Source organism: Odocoileus virginianus, chromosome 20, assembly GCF_023699985.2.
Source record: "Odocoileus virginianus isolate 20LAN1187 ecotype Illinois chromosome 20, Ovbor_1.2, whole genome shotgun sequence".
In the NCBI taxonomy this organism is placed as follows: Eukaryota; Metazoa; Chordata; class Mammalia; order Artiodactyla; family Cervidae; genus Odocoileus; species Odocoileus virginianus.
In genome coordinates, this window is record NC_069693.1 from 56388704 (window position 1) to 56401999 (window position 13296).

Sequence of the window (13296 nt, forward strand, 5' to 3'; positions counted from 1 at the left end):
ATCAATTTCTATTCAGCTAGATAACAAATTTCAACGACATGTGCTGCTGTATCAATTCATGTGCCATTAGAAAAAGCAGAGTGATTTTCAAGTTTCATTTTATTAGTTTAGTTTTATTACTGAAAATATGAAAAATGTTTTAACCTAGTATGAAGATCTAGGCAAAGTAGTCCCATTTATCTCAACATTTCTAGCAAATGTGCTTGTGTCTTGGGCTACTTTACAAAAATATGTAGCAGTGTGAATTACATTCAAGAAATAAACCAAAAAGATGAGAGATGCATGGACAACCTCCCTCATGATTGGGGCTCATTATTAGGACAGAATATCAGCAACTTAATAAAAGTCTACTGGGGCTCATTTTTAAGGAGCCTCAAATATTTTACCATTTGAAAATATAATTAACAATGTGAAAGAGATCAAGCAAAATAAATACTGATTGGAGCCATAAGATTAAATTCCACCTTCAAGTATCTTATTTGTTAGCTACGTCCTACATAAGTTATTTTTTCAAGCGGCAAAGGAAAAAGCCAATTTGGTCAATGCAGGCATCACAGTGTTGGTGTTTAAAGGAAAAGTACGTCAGTGCCTTAGTTATCTAGGCAATTGCCTCAATATCATACACATTTCTGTCTGCTTAGTGTTTCCATACAGCTTGTGCATCTCAGACTGAAGCCGCAGGCCATTTGTGTCCAGTCCACTATAGGACCAGGCCAGGGATCAGGAGCCAAACAGAGCTGAGAACATTTCATTATCAATATGAGGAAGATATCATAGAGCAGTACAAAGAGCATGATTAAGAGGGTTTTTTCCCATACTTTGAATGGGGGTTTGTAATTGCTGCATTGAGTTGTTTACCTTACTTGATCATTTAAAGGATACTGTTTTACAGTTTCTCAATCATTTAAAGAGTGTTGTCTTAACATAAATCATATTTACCTAGAACCAGTAATATATGGGCTTCCCAGGCAGTCCAGTGGTAAAGAATCTGCATACCAGGAGGGAGACACAAGACATGTGGTTCAATCACTGGATTGGGAAGATCCCCTAGAGTAGGAAATGGCAACCCACTCCAGTATTTTTGCCTGGAAAAATTCCATGGACAGAGGAGCCTGGTGGGCTACAGTCCATGGGGATGCAAAGAATCAAACACGACTAAGCACGCACACATGCACGCAGTAACATATGGGCTTTTTAGGATTTTCCTTTTGAGCCAGATAAAAACATTATTTTGTAGTGATGAACACTAGATCATGCCATCCTATAAAAAGAAACAGACCTTAGAGAAAAAGGAATGAAAAACACAGCATTGATTGGATATAGAATTCCCAATGACTGTATACATAGTGATTGGAACATGTTCATTAAATATAATCATGGTATAATTTGTTTCTTAATGAAATATTAGAGGAAGGCACTAATAAAAGAATAATGAGTAAGATGGGAGGGAATGTTATTTAGGTTTTATCTGCATAATCAAAGAAACAGAACTCCTCTATACATGAGAGAATTGCAGAGAAGCAAGTACAAAATTACCAAAATAATATTCTGACTTTTCTTTTTTTTTTTTTTTTTGGCTACTTGCAAAAAATGACTGATTTGTTTAATTTCAGCAAAACAACCACTCTTAAAGTTTGTATTCTTCTTTTGCAAAGAGGAGAGCAGTAGAACATAACTCACCAAACCAATTGGAATGAATCATGAACTGCACAGATACTGTTAAAAATGAAAAACTATTGCATCTAAGTGAATAATATAAAAGCTGAATCATCTAGTACCGTTATAGTGGCAAGCTTTAACACAGTTATAAAGGTAATGAATTTCCTTTTATTTGGTTAAAAACAAAAGTATAGAAATTGTATATAAAAAATATTCTCTTTTTAATTGTATAGATGTTCTTGTAAAACATAAATAAGTCTATCTTTTTTTTTAATTTTATGGTTAGAGAAGATTTTATTAAGAAAAAAATCAAGCAAAACTGAACATTTCAAAAACAAAAAATCATTCCCAAAGTCTCAATATCGAGATCCTATCACTATTTTCAGTAACATGTATATAAAATGCTAAGCATATTTGTGGGGGAAAAAAAGATATCATAATAATGAACTACAAGAAATAAACTGCAACTAACTTTTTTCTCACTTAATATTATATAAAAGCCTTATTTTAAAATCAATGCAAATAGGCCTACCTACTTTTCTTCAGACTGTTAGTGTGATATCCATAGTAATTTATTTAACTTGTGTCCTCTTAATGGAATACTTAGTTGAGTTTGATATATTGCTATCACCTAATAATGTTATAGTAGATATCCTCCTATATGCTTACATTGCATGTGCATTTAAAATTTTGAAAATTGTCAAATCAGCAAAATTTGTCATCACTGAGAATTTTTACTTTAAGCTTTGCAAATTTATAGGCAAAAGCAATGTCATGGTTTTCATCTACATTTATTATTGGGACATGAAATGGTCTTTTCAGATAATGTCGGTAATCCTTCTGCCAAATTTTCTATTATTCCAGTCAGGATTTTGTGGGAACTTTTTATGTATTACAGATTTATATGTTATATATCATTTATGCAATGCATGAAATCCTCTGAAGAAAGTCATGAAATCCTATGAGGGAAATACTATAATGGATTAAATGTATGTCTCCCTCAAAATTCACATGGTGAAGCCCTAATCCTTCATGAGACTGCACTTTGAGTGAAAAGTTAGTAATTACAGCTGGGTGGAGGTTCATGACATTGTACAGGAGACAGGGATCAAGACCATCCCCATGGAAAAGAAATGCAAAAAGGCAAAATGGCTGTCTGAGGAGGCCTTACAAATAGCTGTGAAACAAAGAGAAGTGAAAAGCAAAGGAAAAAAGGAAAGATATTCTCATCTGAATGCAGAGTTCCAAAGAATAGCCAGGAGAGATAAGAAAGCCTTCCTCAGCAATCAATGCAAAGGAATAGAGGAAAACAATGGAATGGGAAAGACTAGAGATCTCTTCAAGAAAATTAGAGATGCCAAGGGAACATTTCATACAAAGATGGGCTCAATAAAGGAAGAAATGGTATGGGCCTAACAAAAGCAGAAGTTATTAAGAAGAGGTGGCAAGAATACACAGAAGAACTGTACAAAAAAAGATCTTCATGACCCAGATAATCACAATGGTGTGATCACTCAGCTAGAGCCAGACATCCTGGAATGTGAAGTCAAGTGGGCCTTAGGAAGCATCACTATGAACAAAGCTAGTGGAGGTGATGGAATTCCAGTTGAGCTATTTCAAATCCTGAAAGATGATGCTGTGAAAGTGCTGCACTCAATATGCCAACAAATTTGGAAAACTCAGCAGTGGCCACAGGACTGGAAAAGGTCAGTTTTCATTCCAATCCCAAAGAAAGGCAACCCCAAAGAATGCTCAAACTACTGCACAATTGCACTCATCTCACAAGCAGGCAAAGTAACGCTCAAAATTCTCCAAGCCAGGCTTCAGCAATATATGAACTGTGAACTTCCAGATGTTGAAGCTGGTTTTAGAAAAGGCAGAGGAACCAGAGATCAAATTGCCAATATCCACTGGATCATCGAAAAAGCAAGAGAATTCCAGAAAAAACATCTATTTCTGCTTTATTGACTATGCCAAGGCCTTCGACTGTGTGGATCACAATAAACTGTGGAAAATTCTGAAAGAGATGGGAATACCAAGCCACCTGACCTGCCTCTTGAGAAACCTGTATGCAGGTCAGGAAGCAACAGTTATAACTGAACATGGGACAACAGACTGCTTCCAAATAGGAAAAGGAGCACGTCAAGGCTGTCTATTGTCACCCTGCTTATTTAACTTATATGCAGAGTACATCATGAGAAACGCTGGGCTGGAGGAAACACAAGCTGGAATCAAGATTGCCGGGAGAAATATCAAAAACCTCAGATATGCAGATGACACCACCCTTATGGAAGAAAGTGAAGAGGAACTAAAAAGCCTCTTGATGAAAGTGAAAGAGGAGAGTGGAAAAAATTGGCTTAAAGCTTAACTTTCAGAAAACTAAGATCATGGCATCTGGTCCCATCAACACATGGGAAATAGCTGGGGAGACAGTGGAAACAGTGTCAGACTTTATTTTTTTGGGCTCCAAAATCACTGCAGATGGTGACTGCAGCCATGAAATTAAAAGACGCTTACTGCTTGGAAGGAAAGTTATGACCAACCTAGATAGCATACTAAAAAGCAGAGACATTACTTTGCCAATAAAGGTCCATCTGGTCAAGGCTATGGTTTTTCCAGTGGTCATGTATGGATGTGAGAGTTGGACTGTGAAGAAAGCTGAGTGCTGAAAAATTGATGCTTTTGAACTGTGGTGTTGGAGAAAACTCTTGAGAGTCCCTTGGACTGCAAGGAGATCCAACCAGTCATCCTAAAGGAGATCAGTCCTGGGTGTTCATTGGAAGGAATGATGCTGAAGCTGAAACTCCAATACTTTGGCCACCTAATGCGAAGAGTTGACTCGTTGGAAAAGACCCTGATGCTGGGAGGGATTGGGGGCAGGAGGAGAAGGGGACGACAGAGGATGAGATGGCTGGATGGCATCACCGACTCGATGGGCCTGAGTTTGGGTGAACTCCAGGAGTTTGTGATAAACAGGGAGGCCTGGCGTGCTGCGATTCATGGGGTCTCAAAGAGTCGGACACGACTTGGTGACTGAACTAAACTGACTGAAGGTCCAATGGGTGGGGCTCTGATTCTACTGAAGTAATGTCCTAAGTAGTGATACCAGAGAACTCAGTCTCTGAGCATGCACCAAGGTAAGGGCATGTTAGGACCAAGTGAGAAGGCAACTGTCTGCAAGCCAGGAAGACAGCCCTCACAGAAGATTAAACTGACCAGAATCTTGATGTTGAAATTCTAGCCTCCAGAACTATAAGAAAATTAATTCATAGCGTTTAAGCTACCTGCATATGTGCTTAGTCTTGTCTTTGTGACCCCATGAACTGTAGACCGCCAGGTGCCTTTGTCCATGCGATTTTCTAGGCAAGAATACTGGAGTGGGTTGCCATTTCCTACTCCATTAATCTACTTAGTATATCATATTTTGACCAGGATTTGCTATTTTTATCATCTCAGACCACCAAGATCTTCTGGATCAGAATTCAGTTACAAATTGGTGAGCATATTAGCTTTCTGTGCTACATAACAAACTATAAACTAACTTAGCAGTTTAAAACCACACTCCTTTATTCTCTCATGGTTTCCATAGGTCAGAAATCCAGTCACGACTTGCCTGGGTTCTCCATTTCAGGATCTGATCAAGTAAAGTCCAGGTATCACACAGAGCTGTGTTCCAATTAGAGACTCCAATGGAGAAAGATATGCATCCACTCTCAAGATGTTAGTATTATTCATCGCCTTGCAGCTGAAGGACTGAGGTTTTAGTTTTCTTTCTTTCTGTCCATCCAAGGTCATTCACAGATTCTAGAAGCCACCCTTTTCACTATATGGAAGTTTAATTCTTCAAAACAGTGATGGAGAGAGAGTGTGTTCCTCACCTCAAGGAGAGTTCAGTCAATCCTTTAAAAGCTTTTATCTGATTAAGACTGGCCCATCCAGGAATATCTGCCTTCTGATTAACTTGAAGTCAACTATTTGACACTTTAATTATACCTGCAATAATCTCTTCACATTTTCCATATTCTATTGGCCAGAAGCAAGTCTCAGTTCCCTCCTACACTCAAGGGAGGATCTCACAAGGCATGAACACCATGGCAGGAATCAGGGGGATGCCCTAGAGTCTGTTCCTCAAACTATTTTGAGTTTTCCTTTGACTATAAAATCCTTGTTTCTTCCCACTACCTTCTGGCCATCTGGGTGAAAGTTTAGAGACAGAGAAGATGAGTGGTCACTCGGGAGCTAAGGAGGAAGAAGAGAAAGGATATAAGGAGGAAAGGGAGGCGACTGGAGAAGGGGAGAGACACCCATGCAGGGATAAGTAGAAAAGTCACGCGGGAGCAATGGCTTTATGCGAAAGAAAAAGACCTGAGTTTTCCCTCTCTCCAGTCCTATGTCCAGCCTGTCCTACCATGTGAGAAAATCACACAAGCTTTTCTCAATTTTATTTTTCCTCTATGCCAATAAGACACCCAGTTTTTTCTTGCCAACGACAACACTGTCGTGGTACGTCTTGCCTATCCTTCACACTTCAGCTTGAGGTAGGCTGGGACCTGCAACCCTTTACTAGAGTGCTTGCATCTGGACAGACATCTCTTCGAGGAACAGAACAGAAATTCTAAGGGGTTGAAAATAACAACACACGGGGGTAGTTGGGTCAATTTATGAACAGTAAGATACAAAAAGGCCAAAAGCCAGCTGCCACTTTCGAAGTGCTGGGAGCAAAAGCAGAGTAACATGCATGATCCCCGCACACAGTCCCACCAAGCGGGTGTCAGACCACCTATGCCACTCCTCCAGCCCGACCCCTAGGTGTGCCCCTATCCTCACCCCATTTAAGGGACCAACTTGCCTCCTCCTTGGGGAGTGAGCAAGGGTACCTGTTACTCACAGAGCAAGTCCCAATAATGCCTGAACTAAACTTCTCACCTGGCCTGTTATCAATTTCCATTGATTAAAGAGTTCAAGAACCCAGATCAGTGTCAAGCTGAAATGAGAAGTTACACTCTCTAGCATCAGTTTGTTTCTTCCATACTTATGACTAGAAGGATGGGCCTCATACATATAAATCAGAGTTCACCTGGGTCTCCCGGTCTCTTGAGACTAGTACCAATTCCTGAAGCTACACCTTGGGGTAACAGAGAACTTTCTCCAATGTCTGCACAGACAGCAAGTCTTCATTCTCAGGCCCCCTCTGCTTTCACATCGTTCTCTGCAAGTCCCTCTTCACATCCTGAGGTTACCAAAGTCAACGGTAGTTTTAAAGAAAGAGGCAATGTTTGAAGGGTGTGTTTGCATGACAAGAAGGAATGCAATGTGTTTTTTTTTACATTAAAAAAATTTGTTTAATTTATTTTTATTAGTTGGAAGCTAATTACTTTAAACATGAAAAACCTCTTAAAATGTGTGCTAGCTTCCCTTCACCTCATCCCTCTCCCCTGCCAGTCCTCACAGAAAATAAGTTCACTTGGATCCCTTTTTTCTAAGTCTGTTCATTCATTTATATCTCACCCACCTCTTTTCCAATCATAAAGAAAAAGACAAAAGAATCAAAAAGTCATCAGACAATGGAGAAATAGACACAGAGAACAGTCTTAAGGACATGGGGAGAGGGGAGGGGAGGATGAGATGTATGGAGAGAGTAACATGGAAACTTACATTGCCATATGTAAAATAGACAGCAAACGGGAATTCGCTGTATGGCTCAGGAAGCTCAAACAGGGGCTCTGTATCAGCCTAGAGGGGTGGGGTGGGGAGGGAGATGGGAGGGAGGTTTAGAAAGGAGGGGATATATGTATACCTATGGCTGATTTGTGTTGAGGTTTGACAGGAAACAACAAAATTCTGTAAAGCAATTATTTTTCAATTAAAAATAAATTAATTAAAAAGTTTTTTTTAAGTCATGAGCTTTCCTCCTACTGATTAGCTCCTGATGGTGACTGGGTGCTCTGGACAGTCATGTCCTGTGATCTCACCTCCTAGCTTAAGGTGTCTACCAGGATGCTTCCTATCTCCTTTCCTCAATGGAAACCTCATCCTTGCTGTCAAAATAGTAAAAGGTCCACATTGGTGGCCCCTTTACAGTCTTCCTAGGCCAGAGCTCTTGGAGGATGCTTACTTAATTTGTCTCACTCATCTTAGGAACATCCAGCTCCTATTCTGTGTCCAACAAGCCTTCTACATATATGTGCTCTTGCAACCATCAGAGGAAAGTTATATTGCATGCAAGTTCACACAGTAAATAATATATTAGTGTGACCTGGTTCCATATTAACTTGCAGGAACTTATATTTCCTTCAGTGTTTACAGGACTTAAGGAACATGGAACTTCAAAAAAATAACACAAAATACAGCATCATATTATACCATAGCCCACACTCCCACACCTATGATGTTCAATACAACACATTGTGTATGGCATGCCACATCTCAGAACACACCATCTATATAACACATCTATATAACTCCCACTGTGTCACATGCCACCTTGACTATCACACCCCATAACCTCTATCATCCTCACACACCACACTGCACCACAGAGAATAGCACACACTGCACTACCATCCACAACAGACCACATTGCCCAGCCACACAACACACCCTGCCACTTCCAACCCGCATCCCACAGTAGCCGTCACAACATACCACACACCACATCAACCCACCCCACACCAAACACACAAACGTAAATCATTCAAATGCTGTGCGCTTGGCACTGGCTCAACATTAAGCCAAAAACAAAAGGAAATATTGACCTTCAAGGCTATCTCATTCTTCTACTGCTTCATACTAGAATACTGACCTAAATAAAAATTAGTGTGGACCTCAGGGACAGATTTTTATGTCCATACTTATAAAATACATGAACACTTAGAATGAAAACTGTAGTTATGTAAACAAGCTAGAAAACTGCAATGGGAGAGGAAAAAAATTAAGCTGAATCCTGATCATTTGTCGGTGATCAGAGTGACTTTTAAGATCATGTGTTCATTCATCCCCCAGTCACTCTTCTCAGACCAGAGAGTATTTATCCAATATATTGTAAATATATTACTTTGCTTGTCTTGTTTTCCAATCCACTTGATGAGGACAGCAATCAAATGTTTTGCCCAGAATTTTTTCCAGCACTTGACACACAGTAGGCATTCACATAGTTTTTATTGATTCACAACCTTGAGGAGAGGGATTAACTTGTTATTGAAGTTATAAAAATATAATTTTGAGATGTATCTATTCTAAATTAAATAATATTGTTAGGGATTTTCAAGCCTCTTTCAAGCCTTTTTCAAGCCTTTGCTCACTCATTTATTTTCATCCCCTTCAAATTTCATGGGAAATTTTAGGGCATTCAGTTTCAAACAGAGTTGTGTAACAGATTTCAAATCAAATAAAAGTAGCTTTCTCTGTGATTTAAAAATGGATAAGTTTCTAATCAATTATGCATATAGTTCACTTGGCTTGTCCTTCATAGTGTAGAATTTCTAATGGTGTTTAAAGTTGGGAAAACCATGAACAGCCTCTCTACCATATGCTATCGTTTTCTTTAATTACAGTCCTATTTGGTTTCTTAATGAAGTAAAAATAAAATCCAATATATAAATGTTATGACATTTAGGGATATCTAATTCATGTTCTCATCCTGTGATTGATTTTCTTAATGAAGAATTAGAGTGGGTTAAGTCCTTTAAAACCAAATATATTCTAACCTACCTCAACATATCAGTTTCCAAATAATTGTATTTATATTTTCAAAGCCATTCAAATATAGCATCTTACAGCTCCTATGAGGCCTAAGCACAGGTATCTTCATGAAAAGGCAATCAATGTAATTTATCATGCACTTGAATTTGAAAAAAGTCCAGTCCAAACTGCACATTAACTCTAAAGGCAACTATACCAATATTTTTTTCTGTCACCTCATTCTATTCGTCTTTATGAGTCAGTGAATGGAAAAATGAGATACTAGATATTACAAATAAAGTATCTCTAATAAATTGCAAGATTTGAAGTTTACATTTCCTAGTATTAAACAGTGATTATAATTATTTTAGTTTGAGTAATGATATATCAGACTAGGTTTTTGAAATTTTGCACTTAAGAACATTTCAAAGAACCATAGTTTGAGAATATCTGAATACATGAGATGAAGATGAAGTAAATCACTTTTTTGTTTTGTTCCTCTTGATGTAACTTTTAAAAATCTCCCTGAGAATGGCAAGTGAAACTGACTAGCATACATGTTTTTACTTCAATATATTATGTCATAATACACATGTCAATAGAAGTATTGCACAGAATTCTACAATTTTTCCCTGTGATTCATGTCCTTGTATAGCCTCTTCTATTGAAAGTGGGAGGTATATCACAGAATATGATTAGGTTGTATTATATGGCACGATTGACTTTTAAAAAAGGATATGATCCTCCCTGGATCTGACCTAATCAGATGAGTCCTAAAAATAGACAAGGTTCTTCCTGGAAAAAAAAGATTTAAAACACATGAGGGAAAACTGAAAGAGTCTCTGTTGGTGGCTTTGAAGGTGGAGGCAGCCACATGGAAAGTTAACCCAAATGTACCAAATCCTAAAAGAAAGAATAAAAACTATAAAATTTTTTAAATACTACAAAAAATAAAAAATAATACATGGGAGAAAAATATCTATAATTGGGCTTATGCAAAACTCTTTTAGACACAACATGAGAACACCATTTATAAATGATAAAATGAATAAATTGGACTTTATCAAAATTTAAGACTTTTATGTTTTAAAAGATACCAACTAGATAATCTAAAAACAGGAATCAGATTAGTAGAAATTATTTGCAAGACAAATATCTCATAAAAGACTTGTATCAAAAACTACAAAGAATTCTTAAAACCAGGAAATATGAAAACCTGATTAAAAATGAAAAAAAGTTGTAGAATTGATATTTTACCCCCAAAAAGACAGATTATGATTAATAAGCATTATGTTAAGTGGAAAATGTCAGACATAAAGACAATACATTATACATTTCCATTTATAGGAAATGTTTCCACACATAGGAAATATCTAGAAAAGGAAAATCTATAGAGACATAAGCAGATTTTTGTTTGCCTAGCACTTGGAGTAGAAACAGAAATTGACTCCAAATGGACACAAGGAAACTTTGGGGGGGAGATGGAAATATGCAATTATGAAACTATCTGCAAAACTCTGTAAATCTGGCAAAAAAAATATATTGTGCACTTAAAATGGGTAAAGTTTATGGTATGTTAATTTATTGTTGCTGTTCAGTCACTAAGTCATATCCGACTCTTCATGACCCTGTCGACTTCAGCACACCAGGCTCCTCTGTCCTCCACTATCTCCCAAAGTTTGCTCAAATTCATGTCCACTGAGTCAGTAATGCCATCTGTTTCCTCCTCTGCTGCTCCCTTCTCCGTTTGCCTTCAATGTGAATTATACCTCAATAATACTGCTTCAAAAAAAGTAACCACACAGGTAGTGGATATTACACAAACAGTAACTTGCAAACGTTAGCATTTCTGTCTCCACAACCAAGGCCATGCTACACAGTTTCTGTAAATATACCAAGGTCCATGAGATGTACTTTTGGCCTTGGAGTCTCTAAAGTGTTTTCCTGTAGCTGAAGCTTTTTGCATTTCTTTTGCTTGTCACAATTACCAACACAGGATATGTAGATGAAAGCGTACTGAACTTGTGGGTCACAGTGTTAACAATACTATTTAGGGGTATGGTGCACATGCTTAAAGACTGATTCCTGGCTAATAGCCTGGGGTGGGAGGAGAACAATTACATATTGAATTAGACTGAAAGCAAAACCTTTATTATTAATACAGGCAGAAATTTATATTGACAATCATGCCAATGAAAGGAGTCAGTTGAGATAAGTTCATTGATCCAAAGTACAACATGATTTTTTGCAAATACATTTATATATTTGCAAAGAAAGAAATCTGAAGTATTTCCTTCTCTTGAGGGATACTATTAATAATAAATATTGTTAGTAGCCTATCAACAGAAGTATCAATTAGACATACCTTAGAGAATTTGCTAGAAGTTTCTCTTTGCCTCTGACATTAAGCAGGCAAACTCTGACTATTCTGCTTCTAGCTTATGCTGAAAATACAAATTAGGTCTGATTGAATAACAGTAAATTGGAAAGCTTAGTTTATAGCTTTCAAAATCATATTTAGCCCTGTTAATGTGTCCCTAGGGCAAATTCCCTTCAGGGTATATTAAATTTATATGGTATTAAATAATGACTTGTGAATTGCAAGCTATGAGTATTAGCAATAGAGAAAAAAAGTAGACATAATATTGAAATCACATTACATGAGATGTGTTTCCTGTATTTTCAGAAACTAGTATCATTTTTTTCTTGATTCCATGGGTAATGAAACAGTTGAATACTTATAAACAAACTGCTATGTTTATCTGAAAACCTGCTCTTTAAAAATAGAAATTCCTATAGGACATGTGTTTTTTCAGTTTTTTCATTTTAATATTTTCCTTTAAATCAACTCATATTAATAACAAAAACACAATAAACTAAAATATCATGTATAATAATTGACACCAGAACATTAAGCTGAATTAGAATTACTATATCTCACTAACAGTAGGTTTCAAATGTACACTGGTTTGGTTAAAGATAAAATTTTGTTTCCTACTTCAAAATAAAGCAATTTTGAAAAAAAAATGTAGTGCATAATTACACCTCACAATTGATAAACTTGATAAAAAATGTTACAGACCACATAAAATTCGGCTGATAGTATAGGATAGCAAAATGTAGAAAAGAGTAAAATATATTAGACATCTATTATGTTGTTAAATGACAATAAGTTGTCTGGAGTCTAGAACTAGGACTTTGTTTCAAAAACAATTTCTCTTGAAATGATGTGTAAATGTATTATATAAAGCAAGAACTTCATCTTTCTTTATCTTCTCTTCTATGTCTGAAGTAACACCTTTTTCAAAGATTTTTATTTTCGAGTTCTTTATGTGGATATGAATTAGATCTATTAAAGTATTAAATACAAAAGATTAGACTACTGAGCAATTATTTTCTCACTCCTCATTTGATCTGGCCTTTGTTACAGGCAAATAGCAAAATTACTCTGACTGTATCTCTCAATATTGGTCTCCTGATTATATGCAATGGCTAAACCAAAATGTTTTGCTTTAACAGGGGGAACCATTTCCTTCTGCATGACAACAAACTATAATTTGTGAGCAGATAAACCATGGAAGAAACTATTGGGGACATTTGTTAGAAACTGGTGATAAAACCCTCCTGTAGCACTATTGGCCTCAGAACTGAAGTATCCTTGAAATATATACTCATACTCAATAATAAAAGTATACAGGATAAGTATGGTTCTTGACCTAAAATTTGCTAAGCAGGCTATAGACAAGTATTGTGCATTCAGCATAATTGATGCTCTTGCTGCTGCCACTGTTCTAAATTGCAATTACAAGACCTATAAAACAGAGAGACTTACTGATGTTGAAATTATTCTTCAGCTCAAAAATTTTTTTTAATTTAATTCATTCCATTTTAAACACAGTCAGAAATTAGGGGGGAGGAGCCAAGATGGCGGAGGAATAGGATGGGGAGACCACTTTC

The 13296-nt window shown here is 36.9% G+C and overlaps 1 long non-coding RNA gene across 1 annotated transcript in view; it reads right to left on the minus strand.

Annotated features, from left to right (window-relative positions):
- The window catches only part of LOC110131397 (uncharacterized), a 289821-nt gene that overhangs the window by 89566 nt on the left and 186959 nt on the right, over window positions 1-13296 (minus strand). The window contains exon 3 of the long non-coding RNA XR_002312175.2: window positions 11705-11783. This is a non-coding gene — a long non-coding RNA (uncharacterized lncRNA). The remainder of the gene's footprint in view (window positions 1-11704; window positions 11784-13296) is intronic.